This window comes from Haemaphysalis longicornis, unplaced genomic scaffold, assembly GCF_048455015.1.
Source record: "Haemaphysalis longicornis isolate Haplotype H1 unplaced genomic scaffold, Haemaphysalis longicornis Haplotype H1 scaffold_1, whole genome shotgun sequence".
Taxonomy (NCBI): Eukaryota; Metazoa; Arthropoda; class Arachnida; order Ixodida; family Ixodidae; genus Haemaphysalis; species Haemaphysalis longicornis.
The window spans coordinates 335,488,797-335,507,489 of NW_027526203.1; the positions used below are offsets into that span (position 1 = coordinate 335,488,797).

Here is an 18,693-nt window from a genome sequence, read left to right on the forward strand (position 1 = left end):
TTTGGCGGTGATTACGCAGGATTGTTCAACCGTTTGCAGGGCCATATCCTGACTCCAGTTTTTCGCCCCACTGACGTTGACTGTTCTGTTTCATTTTCGTCGTCTATACAGTCCAGGATGCCATGGTGGAACTTATACCAGACCATCGTCCCGCAAAATCAAAATCAAAATTTCCTGGTTGGTTCTCGGCTGACTTCAAGAATTACATACGAAGGAAACGGCGCTTTCATAGATTACATAAGACATGATTGCAAGTTCTGGATCTTCAGATGCTCCGTCTGCAGAACAATTGTTAGAAAAATTCTTGTACGCGATGAAATGCTTTATCACGAACGCATTGAATAAGACTTCAAAAGGGAGCCGTATCATATTTTGCATCACGTACGGGCTCAAACAAAAGATAATGTCAGCGCTACTGCGCTCAAAACCACTGGTAAGATCTGCTTCTCGTCAGAGGAAGTGTGCGAGACCTTTGAGCAGCACTTCAGCTCCACTTTTCGCAATTCGATGGCATGTTCACGGGCTTCGATTCTGAAGATAGCTATCATTGCCTAGCCTGCGGGCGTGTAACGGAAGGGGCGGTAGCCGATGCGTTCCGCAAACTGAGAACGAAATTTACACTGGTTGCGATGAAACTCTAAAGTTTATAATTAAAGGCTGCGCAGATATTGTAGTCCCAGCCTTGACTCACACATACAGCTTGTCTTTACAGACTGGCTATTTTTCTTCGCTGCGGAATAAATCACTAGTCATCCCAATTTTTAAAGCAAAGCTTTTTACCTCTACCCAGCAAGGGTTCTTTCGCGACCGTTGGTGTCACCAGAAAACTCCAGCGAGCAAATAAAAGAATTTACTGGCACCGCCGGGAATCGAACCTGGAACTAATAGACTAACAAAGCGAGAGCCCGTTGTCTTACCGCTTTAGCTATGAGCCCACGCGAAGACGGGGAAGACAGGTGGTGTACTCACCAAGCACATCTATGGGTTTTCCCCCTGCGTTCTAGCTGAAGGCCACGTGAAAGCTTCACGCTACCGCTCACACCCATCTAGCGGCCCTGGTCGCACCTTGCCCATGTGCTAAGAGTTAGAAAAATTAAAGGAAGCTCCCGCCAATGCATGGCATCTCACTTCTAGTACGCCAATGTGTTAAAGCCTTTGGCCTCCTGTGTTCTCGTAAAAAATCACCGCTCCTTGTCGTCCGCCCTCACGTCAAATCAAGGAATACATTCACATACTCCTTGATGGCCAGGCCATCACTCCAAGCCCCAGCTTCAAGATCCTAAGCCTACATCTCCAGGCTAACACCAAGAGTGACGTCTCCTTGCAGCGCCTCAAAAACAGCATTAATCGAATCGTACACATGATCAGGCGAGTTGCCACCAAGTAGCGAGGCCTAAAAGAATCCGCTACTTTTCGATTAATTGAAGCTTTTGTCCTCTCGGGAGTTACTTACGTCAACCCACTGTCTTCTTCTCGACAAGGACGACATAGAGATGCTTTATATAATGATTAGAAAGGCAGTCGAGCAGGCCATTGGTCTTCTCATGAGTGCGTCCACACAGAGGCTGCTTTGCACGGGGCTCCACAACACGGTGGAAGACCTGATATAAGGCCATCTTTCTAACCAGAAGGTCCGAATCAGAACTGGGGTGGTTAACCGCATGCTTCACCAGATTGGCTGGGCAGCCCAGAATGTCACTCCGCTTGACGTACTCCTAGACTATTGGCGACTGAAACTAAGGATGCTCGCTTCGCTTAGAAATATGAACCCCTCACATGACGAGGGTCACCGAAAGCATGGGCTCGAGTGCTAAACACCACCCTCGGTGGGGATCATGCAATTATCCACACAGACGCCTCCAAACATCGAGGGCAGCAATGCGCTATCATCGTGGCTACCTCCAGAACCAACCTCCTTGCGTGTACCTCGCTTAGGTCCCAAGAAATGATGGCAGCAGAAGAGGCAGCCATCACCCTGGCTCTCACTCAACCATGGGTTCGGAGGGTAGTCACCGATTCCCAGCAAGCCTACTGGAATTACCAGTCGGGTTGGGTGTCCTGACCTGTACTGCGCGTGCTAAAAAACCACTCCCCAAACGGTTCCATTCAGCTCATTTGGACACCCCCTCACGCTTCAATGGAGGGCAGCGAATACGCCCACCCAACAAGCCTGCGCTATTACCTCCCGTGCTATGGAGCTGCACGAGGACAGTCACCCGCTTGTCACGTTCAAAGAGATAACCCAGCATTTTCGCCTTCTGAGACAGACCGTACCTTCGTCTTACCATGACCTTTCCAGAGAACAACTACCCTACGGCTCATACAATCCGGGCTGATTCCCACAGCCTACGCGTCTTCACTTAATGCATCCGAATCGCTATGACGCTGAATGTAAATTTTGCTCAGAAGTAGGAACACTCCGCCTCGTAATTGGGGTGTGTGACTTTAGCCTTGAGCACCCTCCTCTCTGTCCGTCAACTACCCAACCAGATCAATTGGAGGTGCTGCTGTCCAGGCCCTCTCTACCTACCCAGCTTAAGCGGGTGGACAGAACAGAGGCCGCGCAGACTGCGTGTGGGCCCCACAGAAGAAGGAACCACTCCCGTGGGCTGCGCTCTGGGCCGTTCAGAAATCTGAACAGAAGTATTTCTTCCTCCTCCTGCTCCTCTTCCGTCTCTGCCGCAGATCTTGTTGCCTCCGCCCGCGGCGCAGAGACGGAGAAGCCAGATCGTCTAATACCGTAACTTGGAGCTTACTTTAATTTTATAAAAAAAAGTTTCCACTCTTGTGCTACACCAATACAACTCAACCAACCACCGTTCAAGCATCATGCATTGATTTAACCTTACCAAGAATATCTCTTTGACGTAATGAATGGTGTGGTTAAGTGCATTTCACTTCTCTCTAGTTTTACTATTTGTAGAGCGATGTGAGTGAATTTAAGTGACGTACCCGCCGCGGTGGGTTAGTGGCTAAGGCGTTGCGCTGCTGAGCACGAGGTCGCGGGTTCGATTCCCGGCCGCGGCGTCCGCTTTTCTGATGGAGGCGGAAAGCAAAAACGCCCGTGTGTACGAGATTTCGGCGGACGTTAAAGATCCCCAGGTGGTCAAAATTAATCCGGAGCCCTCCGCTACGGCGCGCCTCATCGCCTGCGCTGCGTCGGCGAGTTAAAACTCTACAATCAATCAATCAATTTAAGTGACGTCGCATGGGTAATCGTTGTGCGTGCCGTTTACAGCTTTGCTTTCCAACCACATTCACGGGGTGGATTGGCGCGATTTTTTAAAATCTGGACGCTCTTGGGATGTTAACGATGTTCGCCCGATGTCCCTCTTGTGTGGTTTTTCTAAAGTCTTCGATTTGGTCGTCTGCGACCGCTTGTCGTTTAATCTTAAAAGAAAGATTTCGTCCATGCAACACCCCTTTGTAAGGGGAAGATCTGTTTCAACGAATTTGTTTGCGTTCCTCGGCTATACCAGTCCAGTTGTGCTTAAAAAATGTCAAGTCGGCACAAATTATTTCGACTTGACGAAGTCCTGTTCTGAGGTTTCACACCAAATGCTTTTGTTAAAACAAAAACAAATTAGGGTATTTTCAACGTACTTCTCATGGTTTGGAAGGTATTTAAAAAAAATAGACCTAATCAAGTCAAACATTTGCAATGCTTGTCTAAGCCATACTTGCCACTGTCTGGCATGCCACAGGGCTCAAACCTTGGGTCATTGTTATTTTTGGTATTAATCAATGAACTGCCATCGTATGCGCGCCGTTCGAGAACTTTACTCTCTGCAGATGACTTGAAATTGCTCCGGAATATAGAAAACATTGAGGATTGTGTATTGTGGCAGAATGACATCTATAAGACCCAGCATTGGTGTACAGAGAATCGACTGAAATTGAACTCAAAGAACACGGTAGTTATGTCACTCGGTACAAAATGCGGTGGCATTGCATGTAATTACAGATGACCCGCCGCGGTGGCTCAGTGGCTAAGGCGTTGCGCTGCTGAGCACGAGGTCGCGGGTTCGATTCCCGGCCGCGGCGGCCGCTTTTCTGATGGAGGCGAAAAGCAAAAACGCCCGTGTGTACGAGATTTCGGCGCACGTTAAAGATCCCCAGGTGGTCAAAATCAATCCGGAGCCCTCCAATACGGCGCGCCTCATCGCCTGCGTTGCGTCGGCGTGTTAAACCCTACAATCAAATCAATTTAATTAAAGCCTTTCTAATGATCAAACACCGCGCAGGTGCTTTGTACGGGGGGACCTTGGTGTCCAAGTGGACTCGAAACCAGACTTCTGCTTAGGCGCGCCTCACGTTATTAAACGTGCACTTCAATTTCTCGGTATTTCTATCGGCTAACACAAATATTTCCTAACCCACAAGGCCTTCGCATTTTTTTATTGCGGAATAGTTAAAGCCCCCCCCCCCCCCCACCCCCCCCTGCGTTTGCATCTGTTACGTGGAAATATTTGCCTGTTTCTTCCAGTGATTCAATCGAAAATGTTGAGCGCGGGTTTATTTGTGTTGTGTAGGATTGATACATTGCTCATCCATTTTTACAGCTACCACTATATTTCAACTGACCTGGGACTCCTGTCTCTCCATGATCAGAGGCTGGCGCTAGATGTAAACTTTCTACAAAAAGGGGTACACGGCAATATTGACTGGGATGAACTTTTGACGTCGGGAGAGTTCTGTGTCCCATCTGTAGAAGCGTCTAAGTGTTTGCATACTTTTTATCCTGACATTTATTCACCCTATCCAATGACGCGTCCACAACAAACTTAAAATGCCATGTTTGTCGCAAATGACACTTTTTTTTTGTTTTCTCATAGCACAACGTGCTGTTGTTTTTCTTGTGCCTGAAATGTAACCTTGTATTTGTACTTTGTATAGTGTATTTTCTTTTTGGCGTTTTTATTTTATTTCTCCAGTGTTCAACAAGACAAGGTGAACTGTCTCGCAGGCCACTCGGCAATTTACAGGAACCAAATAACGCACATATATCTATCTATCTATCTATATAAGCTTTGTGTAGGCCTTCAGGTTTTCCGTACTATTAGAAGTCTTCATTACTAACCAACTGCCCCCCTGATTTCTTTGACGTTGGAGAAACGCAGGTGCTGGACATACGCCGCAGTGGAATGCAGCGCTTTCCACCCAAAATTTACCTCGTTGTCACTCGTAACCCCATGTGAAGAAATAAGTCGTTGTTTGGGTTCGTCCTCGCACCTCTTACGGGCCCATTGACGATTCTAAATCATTTAAAAAGGCCAACATCATTGACATATATGTTGTATAAACCACCCACAAAGGGAATAAAAGGATATGACAAGGCAGTTTCAAAAGCTTAAAATTAGCGAATACGGAAAGACGAAGAAGTGACATAACGACAGAGATAGTGTCCCCGTTGACTTCGCTCAATTGCTTATATTTATGCTGTGTAGTTAGAGCCAGTGATCGGTGTGAGTTCTGATATAATGACGACAAAAAGGAGAACACTGTGCGCGCAGCAGAGCTGTGCCCCGGAAAGGCAGTGCAGTCGTGGTGGTGGGGACGGGCGGGTTCGTCGATCGTATATGTTCTACAGCCATTTCTTTTTCTTAACCAACCTTTCCGTATTCCCTAATCTCTGTGCGCATGGGGCAACCGATATATACGATCCATTCATTCAAACAAAATATAAACAAACAAATATAAACAAAACCATTAGCTGCTCCGATATATCCGAGCAGCTAATGGTTTTGTGTATATTTACTCAAGCTGTCATTGTTTGGCCACCTTTGGGCACAGCCAACCGTGGGCAAAAATAATTTTCTTCTGTTTCCTGTGAAGAAACACAGAAAAAAATTGTACGCGGTACAAAAAAAATTACAGGTTTCGGCCAAGAAATATTTTGAAAATTTAACTACCGGAGTGTGCATGACACAAGTCTAACCTTTTAAATTTCATTTCTGCTTCCATGCGATCTGCCTAAAATCCGGGCACTGTACTTAAAAATGGTTTGTTTTGGCAAAAATACTGCTTCTTTATTACACATCAGATCGCTTACGCATGCACTTGTAATGTGACAAGTTAGATCCATCATTTTGGAATTGTAGATTACAAATGCTAGCCCTGAGGGTGTACACGACTTACTAACCCCCAGCACTTCCAACACTTCCAACTTCCGACAGCTGCAGTTCTAAAGTTTGCCTAAAGTGACACTGTTGTTGGTCTGTATTAAAACTTTTGCTTACGCCCCTGAGAATTGTCACTTTTGTTTCGTTCATTACATATTTATATCCCAAGTACGTGTACACAGTTGCCGTGCTAAGTTTCAAGACAGTGTTGAGGAAACACGGCAGTTCCCTAGAAAATTTTCGCATCCTGTTGGTGATACTACTCCCAATTGGCCCCCTTAGAATATACATGAACAAATGGGGCGTGCGTGCCTCATTGAAGCGTGTTTTTTTATGAAATTGCTGGGGCCCACTTGTCGCTCTTTTTGTTTCCTGCTGTGTTCAGTAAAAAGCCTAGTCCTACTCTCCTTACCAAATCCCAAATACGGTATTTCACATGAAGTTAACCAGGAGGCGAACGAGGTCGCCGTCACGCCATCTGCTTCCAGCAACGGCATTTGACGTACGAAGATTTGAATGCATGTTAGAAGCTGAAGCGGTATAATCCGCTGTTAACAAAAACACAGTAAGGAAGCGCCCTCCGGATGAGTAAAGAAATGCAGACTCTTTGGCACAAAAATGGGGCCGCTATTGGCAACTGAAAGCACACCTTCATCGGTCCAGGCAACGCACAGCTCACCTTACGCCAAGATTTCTGCCGCCCCCGTTGCATTATTATAATGTTGCATTACTATGACGAATTGCGAAGCTTGCGAATTATAGACAGCTGTGTTATACAGTGTGTTACATCGACAAATGGAACACTTTGAAGTTTTTTCCTGAGCGAACCATTCTTCTGTTCGCGCTCAAACTTCACACGAAGGTGGCATTTCATGGTCTCTTTTGTTTGACACCGGGAACAAGGACGGTACTTACCTGTTTATTCTGAAAATGAATGAAAACGATTGTCGCTATGGGAAAATGGCGGCCAATTTGTACGTACAAGCTGATCTCGGAGCGACGGTGCCACCTGGGATAGCAAAACGAACCGCGCGATGGCGATTCACGGTAGGAAGGTAGAAGGAGATGTTCCGCGATGTAGATGTCAATATAACTGAATACAATACGACTGCATACAACGCAGAGAAATGTTGCTGTTTTATTTCTAGTTGATAGATTTTGGCAGCAACTATTTCGAATGGAATAAACTGTTGGGTAGAACCGCTGCCAGAATCGGAATACCGCCGCGCCTGAAGCAGATGCTTTCCGCACTGCTGCTTGCACCGTACACGGCGCTGACACGTCAAATGCAGCCGGGTCGACGCAGCCCACGCCCTTTTTACACAGTCTGCGAGCGGAATAATGCGACCGCGATGCGTACACACAGGCTGGCTGCTGCTACGCATCCGGACGTATGAAGGTATCCCTTAAATTGAAGCACAAATAGGAAGAAAATGAAAGTGCCAAGTGCGACAACGGTGTTACAAATATAAAGGGAGCGTTCTCGCGATGACGCACAAGTTTCCGCGACACCTGTGGAGTTTTTCTTTCACGTTTGTGCGGCGACCTGTTGGGAAGGCCTGTTGGCACTCTTTGCTCGACCCATTTCGCCCTGGCGGCTGCTATGGCGGAGCTGAGTGTGTTATGTTTTCGCACTCGGGTTTAACTCGTGCAGGCAAATAACGACGGGCCACGTGGTTTGGCCTGTTTAAGATAAACAAATAAATAAATAGGCGCAAAAGACAAGGACCAGGATGGAACAGAATGACTTAAAACCGCAACGCGTGATACTGAAGTATACTTTGAAAAAGCCTCCGGCATGTATAATACAACGCTACGCAAGCACAGCTCGTCTTTACGCAGCCCAGCGATAACAAGCACGCCGCCATTTGTGCACCCATGTGCGCTGTGCTCGCAAGCTACGAGAAGTTCGAGAAGTCTACTTTTTTCTGTACTTATCGTTTGCAATGCAAAGCATCCCAGTTTATAGCGCGGAAATAAATTGGTCGCTTACTTGCTAAGCTTCGCGCTCCACCACTCCACGAAACTTTCAATTGTACGAACGTTTTTGGAGCCTCCGTCGACTTAATAATTTTGGGCTTGAACTGATTAGTTTCTCAGTTATTAGTCGCCCTTGGTAAACGGAAAACTATTGCTTATACATATTTAAGAAACGAACGGTTCTCATGTGTTTCTGGAAAACGTGGAGCAGCTCCACAAAAAGTGACATGAATAATCCTCCTTTACGTTGCCTTTCAGCGAAGTCACATTCCGCATTTCATCAGCTTTGTTCAGGAAACAACGTTTTTATCCTGGAACAGACAGAACGTATCAGGATAAAATTGTAGCGCACGTGTGGAGAGGTTGCTGCAGAGTACATATAATTATGACTGAGTGCGAAGCCCTTGCTGATAGGCTCACCTACGCTACCATTTATACGCTTTACTACTCGCGACTACTACCATTCATTTATTGCACCCGATTTTAGCCACCTAGCACCTTCCATTTTGTCCCAGATTTCACCATGTGAGATTGCCTTCGACTTGAACCCGCCGTGGTGGCGCAGTGACTAAAGATTTGTTCTGCTAAGCCCAAGGACGCAGGTTGAATCCCGGCCGCGGTGGATGCTTTTCAGACAGAGGCGACAAACAACAGCGCCCGCGTGTCGAGGTTTCAGTTCACGTTACAGATACCCTGGTGGTCAAAACTGATTCGGAGCCCCCCACTACGGCGTGCCTAAAAGCGCAGTTGGAGCTTGGGCATGTAAAAACCTCCTTTTATTGGTACTTTCAACTTCAGCAGGCCTTATAGTTGGCTAGTGTTACATGACATTGACATTACGTCTGTGGTATTTTAAATGCGGAGCATTTCTTAGGCTCGCGATGTCACTCGTCGATGTTGTCGGCGCCGTCCACACGCTCACTGCGCATGCGCGTGATTAGGCGCAGCTGATTACGGGCGGGAAAGGGCAGCCTTGTAGATGACGGTTGCATTGGCGGAATCGTTCTGAGCATGCGACATCCCTCGATTGTTTCGCCACTTTCTGCCGGGATAAGGTGGTGACCACGTTAAACTTTGTGGTGACCCACGCGCCGGACGAAGGTCCAGCGATATTGTTTTGTGAAGAAAAATTAGATGTCTGTACACTGGTGGTCAAGGTTTTATTTGGCTTAGCCGCTACCGCGCTCGTGTTGTTCTAGCAAGCGTCGTCATCTAGAGTTCGCGTCCGTTTTCAGAAATGCCGTAGAACATGATATAGTTTAGTGTAGAGGCTACACGGCGATGCTACTGGTTTCCGCATCCACTTCATTCCGGCCGAGCAGTATTTGATAATTGCAGCCACTGGAATCAGGCGCTAACAGCAATTCTGCCCCGGAAGCGTGTTTCCAAACGCTACGCTGCACAGAGCACCCACGTGAGATGTGTGATGTCACTGCGCTAGCTGTTCTTTTGAGCGCCTGCTAATATAAGCCCACCGTTCGGGCTCTGTGGCTTCGATGTAGACACGGCCTCCGCGATCGGCTGCCGGCGGCGCGCCGCCGGCAGCCGATCGCGGAGGCCGTGATGTAGAGTACTGAGTACTGGCGCTGACGGCTTGGGTGTGAGCCCCAGGAGGTCTGCTCGTTAGTTTGTTTTTTTCATTGCCCAATTTTTTTACTACGTTACTATTTTTTGTAAACTGAAATCTGGGCGTTTTTTGTTATTAATGGCGATTTGGTGTGTTTTAGGTCACTCTAGGGTTGGGGCGCAGCCAATGACCACGTTAAATTGTCCTTCTTCAAGTGACCCGGGCGGTGAAAGGGATAGTAATCTTGCAGTCCTAAACCACGGGACGCAGCTCGAGCTTATGGCCACGTAGTGACGATTATGCCGCCTGGTGTCTTCTGACTGTCATCCGCTTTCGCCTGGGTTGTAGCGGGTAGATTCCACTCGACGCTAGCGGCAGCTTATCACTGCAGTGAAAGAAACAGAACAAGTACGTTCAGTCGTGTTAGACGCCGGTCGTCGCCGCTGCCAAGTATTGTATTGAATTATTGAATTGGCCGCTGCCAATTCAAACCCCATAAAGAGTTCTTAGGTATCCTGGGATTTTTTTACATTTTTTATGTAGTAGGCGTTTAGTCTTTCCATGCTCAGTCATATTAGATGTTTTCGACGCATCACTATAGATTTTCCTAATTGACTGTTTACTCGAATAAACGTTTGTTCCCAACTAACGCTCAGTCGATCGAACATCATCTGGGGTCTTCGCTTGTTCGCGTTGAGCTTTTAGCTTTTTCCACCCACCCACAACCCTCAAGCGTTTCAGGAAATACGGAACACGCACTGGCAAGGAAAAAAATGATTATGTCGAATATTTCTGCGCCACACTCACTAAAGCGCATCAGCTCTGTGAGGTCGAACATTGGTCAACAACTCGCCACAGTATACAGGCAAAGTGCGCATGCCTTTACGCTACGGATCGAATCGAGTGTTCTATTTCTAGAGGTGGCCCAAAGTACAAGCGCCAAGCGGGTAAAAAAAATCCCGCCATCTCCACGAAGTGAATGATGATGAAAGGGGCGAAGCTAAAATTCTTATCGGTAAAACCGTGAAACATTCGCCCGCACATCATATAAAGACTGTAAAGACTCGACACGTCAAGTTTTCCACCGCTCCGTTGACAAGCCCGTCGACGACATCGATGTTTGTGGTGATTATGTAGGGCTTGTTTGGGACGATGAAAATCTCCATGGGTAAGTTGGCGAATTCGGTGTGTGACATTTTAGTCACCTTGGCCGTCGACTTCTGCAGAGCGTCTTGTGTCGCGTACCCCCGGTACGTGTCTTGAGCTCGCAGGCGACGAACGAGAACCTCTTCTTCTTCCTCTCCTCCTTGTTGGGTAGCAACGAACGCGTTGAACGTTATGACCTCTTCGGCCAATCGTTGGTTGGCCAATCCCTAGGGGGATCCTGCCACAATCATCATCATTCCGAAGTGTATGGCAGCAATGAGGCACGGGACAGGGCCCGAGCAAGAGTCTTGAGCTCGCAGGCGACGAACGACAACCTCCTTTTCTTCCTCTCCTCCTTGTTGGGTAGCAACGAACGCGTTGAACGTTATGACCACTTCGGCCAATCTTTGGTTGGCCAATCCCTAGGGGGATCCTGCCACAATCATCATCAATGTGCCGTGTACACTGTGCCATGTACGGCCGGGACAGGGCCCGAGCAAGAAGAACTTCGCCCTTAAAATAAGAAAATAGTGGAAGTGCAATGCATGACACAGAAGCTAAAAAATAGGCGTTGCACCAAAGCACAAAAACAACTTTTTGTAAGAAATTCTTCAGCCGCTCTGAAAAGAACGCAATTTGATGGGAGCAACTATTAGCAATGGAAAAAGCAGGCTGTAACCATCGGTTCTTTGCGTCTATGCCCTGAAAAACTGAGGACTCTAATTCACTCGACACCACCTGCCAAGCAGGAGAATCAGAGTGACAGGAAGAAACAAAAGAAAACAACCCCGGAGAGGCTGACCATCTCCTCGGAGAGAAAAAGGTGCAGAAGCCGGAGTTGTGCAGGTACGTGGCGGTGTCCATCTTACTTAAGAATAAAACGTTACGTCCTTCATAATTAATCTTTTTGCGGGCCCCTACCCTCCCTAATCAAGGATAAGTGACGATCGCAATTATGAGAAATAGGATTTCGCGTCACTAATAAACACTGAATTAAAAGCGCTGCTTATAAATTTCCAGGGCACGCTTTCTGACATTTTCCGCGTGGTGAAGGATCATAGGGCGCCCAGGTCATGTGACTAATTTATTATTGCAAACGTTTGGATAACAGAAGAAATACCGTTCCTCTATCGCAGCCTCTACACCGTTGAAGGGTAATATAGCTTAAACTCCTCGAAGCATAATAAAACAACTTATTTTGATGATACCCACGCATGCACCCTCACGCACGTGCACCTATACTTTACAGTGCCGAATGACGTGTGTTTGTCATGTTTCTTTGATACAGTGATAAATAAGCGAAAATATAAGTCGAGAAAAAATCCACCGTTTTTGCCGAACACACGTCATTCGGCACTATTAAATATTTCGGAAACAGCCGAATAGCACTGGCAATGACGACTGCAACCTTGATATGTGTCCTTACCGACTCACTCGTCCCGTATCTTCCTGTTCTGTGTTCTGCTATATATATATATATATATATATATATATATATATATATATATATATATATATATATATATATATATATATATATATATATATATATTATAACATGTCATTGAAACAGATAAATATTTTTTTCTTTATCAATGGCCTGTTTCAATGACCTACCGCATCCTCCCCTTTGCTTTCCTTGGCATTCTTGACTGCCAATTCTTATTTCTCTATTATTTTCAACGAGCCCCACATTTCCCATTCTGATTCGCTACATGCATAGCGAGGGTCTCTGTTCTGGCAGTCTTGGTGGCATAGGTATATTAAGAGGGTTCAACGCTGGTCGACCACTCTCGACATGTCGTAGACGCTAGAGTCACGACCCGGGGAAAAAAAGAAGGTCCCCTCCACCCCGAGTAGCCAAGTGGCGCTGGCTACCACCCTTAAACGCAGACAAGAAATCCCTTAACATAAATACCCGAGAAAGTGGAGGGGAAAAACAGCCCCGCCGGTAGCGTAGTGGTCATCGCACCAGACGCGTATTCTGGAGGTCGTGGGTTCGGATTCCGCCCGGCGGGCATTTATTCTCCACTTTCTTTCTTTCTTCCGAAAATTTTTTATCTGTTTCAATGACCTACCGCATCCTCCCCTTTGCTTTCCGTGGCATTCTGCTTATTTCTGTATTATATATATATATATATATATATATATATATATATATATATATATATATATATAAATAAATAAGGGTTGGCACTCAAGAAAGCCTCTGAAAGCAAAGGGGAGGATATAGTAGGTCATAGAAACAGATAAAGAATTTGGAAAGAAAGAAAGTGGATAAAAAATGCCCGCCAGGTGGAATCCGAACCCACGACCTCCAGAATACCGGTCTTTCTTTCTTTCTTTCCAAATTCTTTATCTGTTTCTATGACCTACTATATCCTCCCCTTTGCTTTCCGAGGTTTTCTTGACTGCCAACTCTTATTTCTGTCTTATTTCAACGAGCCCCTCATTTCCTATTCTGATTCGCTACATGCATAGCGAGGGCCTCTTTTCTGGCAGTCTTGGTGCCATAGGAAGCTTAAGAGGGTTCAACGCTGGTCGACCACTCTCGACATGTCTCAGATCCTCGAGTCACGGCCCGGGGGTTAAAAAGAAGGTCCCCTTCACCCCGATAATTCGGATTGGCGCTGGCTACCACCCCCAAGCACAGGAAAGAAAATTACATTGACATAAGTACCCCAGAAAGTGGAGGGGAAAAATAGCCGCAGCGGTAGCATAGTGGTTATCGCACCAGACCGGTATTCTGGAGGTCGTGGGTTCGGATCCCACCTGGCGGACATTTTTTCTCCACTTTCTTTCTTTCCAAATTCCTTATCTGTTTCTATGACATACTATATCCTCTCCTTTGCTTTCCGAGGTTTTCTTGACTGCCAACCCTTATTTCTGTCTTATTTCAACCAGCCCCTCATTTCCTCTTCTGATTCGCTATATGTATGTATGTATGTATGTATGTATGTATGTATGTATGTATGTATGTGTATATATATATATATATATATATATATATAACAGCCTAGCAGTGAGCCTGGCTCGTAGTACATATGGAAATGGTAAAGTTTGAAAATACGAGAAGAAAGCGCGATCAAACAACACACGCACAACACTAACAGACGCAGGAACGCACACACAGCACATGTACAGGAGTAGGATGAGCGTAAATGTTCGCCTAATAGATACATATCAAATATCCTTGTAATGCTATGGGTTAGGGGTTATAGCATATAATTTTAGGACCAATGCGGTACACCCACACATTAGCCTTTCAATTTTGCATAGAAGCTCTACGGCATTCTAAACATCCAGGAAATTTAATGAGGTCAGAGACAGGGCTTGGCGAAACAAATCGAACTCTAATACACGCGGAAAATATTATACGTTAGAAGGCTTTTTTTCCCGCTCTGCATTACGGATAGCTTTCATTTTTGGCAAGAAGGCTATTCATGGTGGTTTTTGTTATAATTTCCGAAGCTATATCGAGTAACTTACACGTGGCATGAATAATGGTTACTGTAACTGAACCCTGTCTTTCATGGGAAGCCGCGATCGGCACAGGATACACGCAACTTGAGATGTTTATCCGAAATGACGACAGAAAACCGTGCCATTTCAGAAGGAGATCTTCTGTGATCACTTAGCGAAGTTGAAGTAGGTGTTTTTATTTTATTTAGAAAAGAATGAAAGTTAACAGATGTTTTGGTTAAAGTGATTTGTAATCGAATAACTATAAACACTGGTACATCTGATAAGGTAAGCTTTAGGGCATATAAAAGTACGATGGGTTTAGTATGGTACTCAAATATAGTGGTGCAATTGACGTATGAAAAAGAAGTAGTGTAGCGAAGGGCACGAGGCAAATTATTATTAACAAGAAAAGTGAAAGATCTAAAATCGAATCTTGAAGAAATCTCTGTCAGCGGTGCTTGCGGAAGAAAAATGACAATTAATTTGTAGAATTTGTCATCGAACGGGTAAATAACCCCGAATAAGCTCAGGAGGAGGAGAGGCAACTGCAGATGATTGGAGGTTGTGTAAAAGAACTCAGTGCGTATTCGAATCAAACGCCCTGGCAAGTTGAATAAAACGACACCAAGACGTTTCCTTTCGTGTTATCAGTTAGGGAAGTGAGAGCCAGTTCGGTAGAGCAACTTGGTCGAGAAATAAATTGACGAGAGCACAGTATGTTAAATTTATCCAGGTAAGGCCGACGTTAAAAATGCAAAACGTTTTTTATTATTTTACTAAAAAATGGCTCAGGTTTAACTCTTCTCAACCTAGTTATCACAACCGAAATCAAAGACTGTGCACACATTGTATCGTGAAAGTTTGCCCTTGCTTGAGATTTCGCAGCATGCCGTCTAGCTTACTCTACCGGATGACTGGATTCATCCTTTCGGTTGCGCTGAAAAGCACGTACAGACAGCCCAGCAGGCGCGCCATTGATGGCGAGAGTGAAGATCCATGCACTGGCCAATCAGCCGGCAAACCAGCGGTTCTGTGTGCTTACATCGTGTACCTATCTAGTCTTCGTTCCTGAAAGCCCAGTCGGTGAAAGTTTTTATGTATCAGTGGTTAAAATCTCATATAGCCACGTGGTTAGCTGTGGCTGAACGGCAGGCATAGACGGCCTAGCCGCTGCTGGGTGATAATAGGGAGGCGAACCAGCCGGTTCACCCTCACGTAGTCACCTGGTACGGCAGCGGTGGAGCTCCGAGCAAGCGCAGCGATAAGAAAGGCGGAGCCTGCGCGCTGGCGGCGGAATGTCATTTCGACGCGATGAATTACCTCGAAAGATGTAGCATAGTGGAGCTTCCGCTCTAAAATACTAAAACACCTGTAGGCCGATAGCTGTTAATACATTCCCAACTGCCATTTTTGTAAGTGAGGCTCATCTTGCACTTTTCATTTCGGAAACGGACCCTCCTTGAGTATTTCCTCTATCCTCTCTACTACGATACGGAATAACTTTTCCGATACTCGTTTTATTCTGGAGGGAGAGAGATGCATGTACTCTAAACCTAGGTCAATGGTTTTCTGCGATGAAATGAGTTTAAAAAATTCAGTGCCTGCCACGCTGTGAAGACGGATGACTAACGAAGCTAACGAAGGAGTGCACAAAACAAAAAAAAAACATTTGTTTGTAATTTGCGATTGAGCAAACTTCGTAGTCAATTATCTGAATTAAACTTAGAAGGACTCGAACTTTATTTTAGCAGGCAAACATGGGGCTGTCCCTCCCGCGTCGTAGACATCTTATTTTCTGCAATGTATCAATAAAACCGCTCAACCACGGAGGCAGAAAGGTCGCATTGGGGTGCGAGACGTCCACGTTCAAATTTCCCACCAGCTCAACCGGCATGTCATCGGTAAGTGCATGAAGCCAAGCTGCACGTGCACTCGTCCCCGTTCCTCCTCTGATGCACGCACGAACCAGCAAACGCTGATATTTCCATGCTTAGACGTGAACGACCCCTTCGAAAATGTAGCTGCGACAGCCCTTCAGGCTAAACAAAAATTATTGGCTCACGCCGGCGTTCCAAGCGGGCAAGTTGCTTTTCATCCGGGAGGGAATCCCAGCTACTCGACGAAATGAAACTTCGGCCGGCAACGGCGGCGACTGCACGTTCTGCGGCACTGGCGTTCCGTTTTCGCGCCCATTGGCGCTTTTATGCGCACCGAGGCGCCATTAATTCCTGCTCTTCTTCCGAGCGAAGGACACGACTCCGTCCCATAGCGAGTTAAATGTGTAACTGTTGATAAAGGCGCTAGCGCCGTTATAAGCCTATTGCAAAACCTGTGAAAGAGGAATCAGTGGTGGCGAGGGACATAACAGTTGTGAAAGAGGTGTCGGAGGTTGCGAGGAGGTGCGGAGAGGCGATGCGGAGTACAGCGACACTGAGAACAAAGGGGGAGGGGGGAGTGCGATTAGACACATACAGCGTCGCTGTAACACTTCATGTGAATGTGTGGGTACAACATAAAATGACTTGATACAGCGCGATGCAGGCGGAACGGGCGCGTCAATCTGCGAGACAGCAGTGTAGCCAGAACGCTAACTAAGCGCGTCTGTCATATCTCAGCCATTAGTATAAGTGCTCCCAGTCGTGCTCAAGGTGTTGAGAAGAGGATTGCGTGCATCCATCGGGTCGCACCGACAAAGAATTGCAGGAGCTCGCTCGAGAGCTAGGCTAAAATGCTCTGCAGCTGTAAACGTAATGTTGGAAAATATCGTACTATGGTATTGACGATAAGACGACGCCAACTTTACGCCGAATGCCACTTACTGGTTCTTATTAGTTCATAGTGCAATTGTAAACTTTACAGAATTTCCGTCTGCCCTCAATACATGGCCGCCTAAGGAGGGAGTAAGAGAACGGCGTTAAATATTTTTTTATCCAAACTATCCCGAAACAAATTATACAGCAATGGACCGCTAAAGAGACGAATCTATCACTACGTCAAATTTTTTTTACTTGTCATAATCAGTTTACAGTGAAGTTGTAAACGTTACAGAATTGCCGTCTGCTGTCAATACATGATCCTCTACGGATGGAGTCTGTTTACAGAAAATGTCTGTAGCTCGTGTTTTATAGAAACTAATTTTGGAATTGCACATTTGGGGCTTGGGGTGCGGCATGATCCCGGCGACCATTGCCGGCAACGCACTCCCTCACCAGAGCAGGATTGGCCACCCTGGTGTAGTAACGGCCACAACCTCCCATGAATACGCCAATTAACCCTCGGCCCTCAGTCCCCAGCGGCTGCGAAGCAACTGACCACGGCGGCGGTCAGACCTGTGACGTAGCAGAGGGTGCTAAGAATCCCTGGACCCGGACAGGCCGCCAATGGAATCTGAACCTGGCAACGTTTAACGCGCGAACCTTATCTAGCGAAGCAAGTCTCGAGGTGTTGTTTGAGGAATTAGAGGGCATGAAATGGGATGTAATAGGGCTTAGCGAGGTTAGGAGGACGGGTGAAGCCTTTACGGTGCTGAAAAATGGACACGTCCTATGTTACCGTGGTCTAGGGGACAGAAGAGAACTGGGAGTGGGATTTCTAGTCAATAAAAGCATAGCTGGCAACATAGACGAATACTATAGCATTAACGAAAGGGCCGCAGGTCTTGTAATTAGGCTCAATAAGAGGTACAAGCTCAAGGTGGTGCAGGGCTACGCGCCCACATCCAGCCACGACGACCAAGTAGTGGAACGCTTCTATGAAGATGTGGAATCGGCAATGGCTAAAGTAAAAACACAGTATACCGTAGTTATGGGGGACTTCAATGCTAAAGTAGGCAAGAATCAGGCTGGAGACAAGGCAGTTGGGAACTATGGTCTGGGCTGTAGAAATAGCAGGGGGGACCTACTAGTTGAGTTTGCAGAACGGAATAACCTACGGATAATGAATACCTTCTTCTGTAAACGGGAGAGTCGGAAGTGGACCTGGAGGAGCCCGAATGGGGAGCACAAAAATGAAATAGACTTCATATTATGCGATCACCCTGGCGTTGTGCAGGATGTGGAAGTGCTGGGAAGGGTAAGGTGTAGTGACCACCGTATGGTAAGATCTCGAGTTAGGCTAGATTTGAGGAGGGACCGCAACAAGCTAGTACGAAAGAAGCCAATACATGAGCTAACAGTAAGACATAAAGTAGAAGAATTCAGGATCGCGCTGCAGAACCGATATTCCGCCCTTAACATGGAAGCCGAGCTTACGACACAGGAAGCCAGCGACAACCTTACACGCATTATCACGGAATGTGCAGTAGAAGTCGGGGGCACTATGGCTAGACAGGATACTGGTAAACTTTCACAGGAGACGAAAGATCTAATCAGGAAACGGCAAACCATGAGAATCTCTACCGCAGCTGACAGAATA

At 46.4% G+C, this 18,693-nt stretch overlaps 1 long non-coding RNA gene and 1 other non-coding gene across 2 annotated transcripts in view; both read left to right on the top strand.

The window, feature by feature from the left end:
* The window catches only part of LOC144170508 (uncharacterized), a 511,986-nt gene that overhangs the window by 363,365 nt on the left and 129,928 nt on the right, over positions 1 to 18,693 (top strand). The gene's annotated exons all lie outside the window — the stretch shown is intronic.
* On the top strand, positions 12,761 to 12,833 carry Trnat-cgu (transfer RNA threonine (anticodon CGU)). Its single transcript has one exon. It is a non-coding gene; the product is annotated as a tRNA-Thr (tRNA).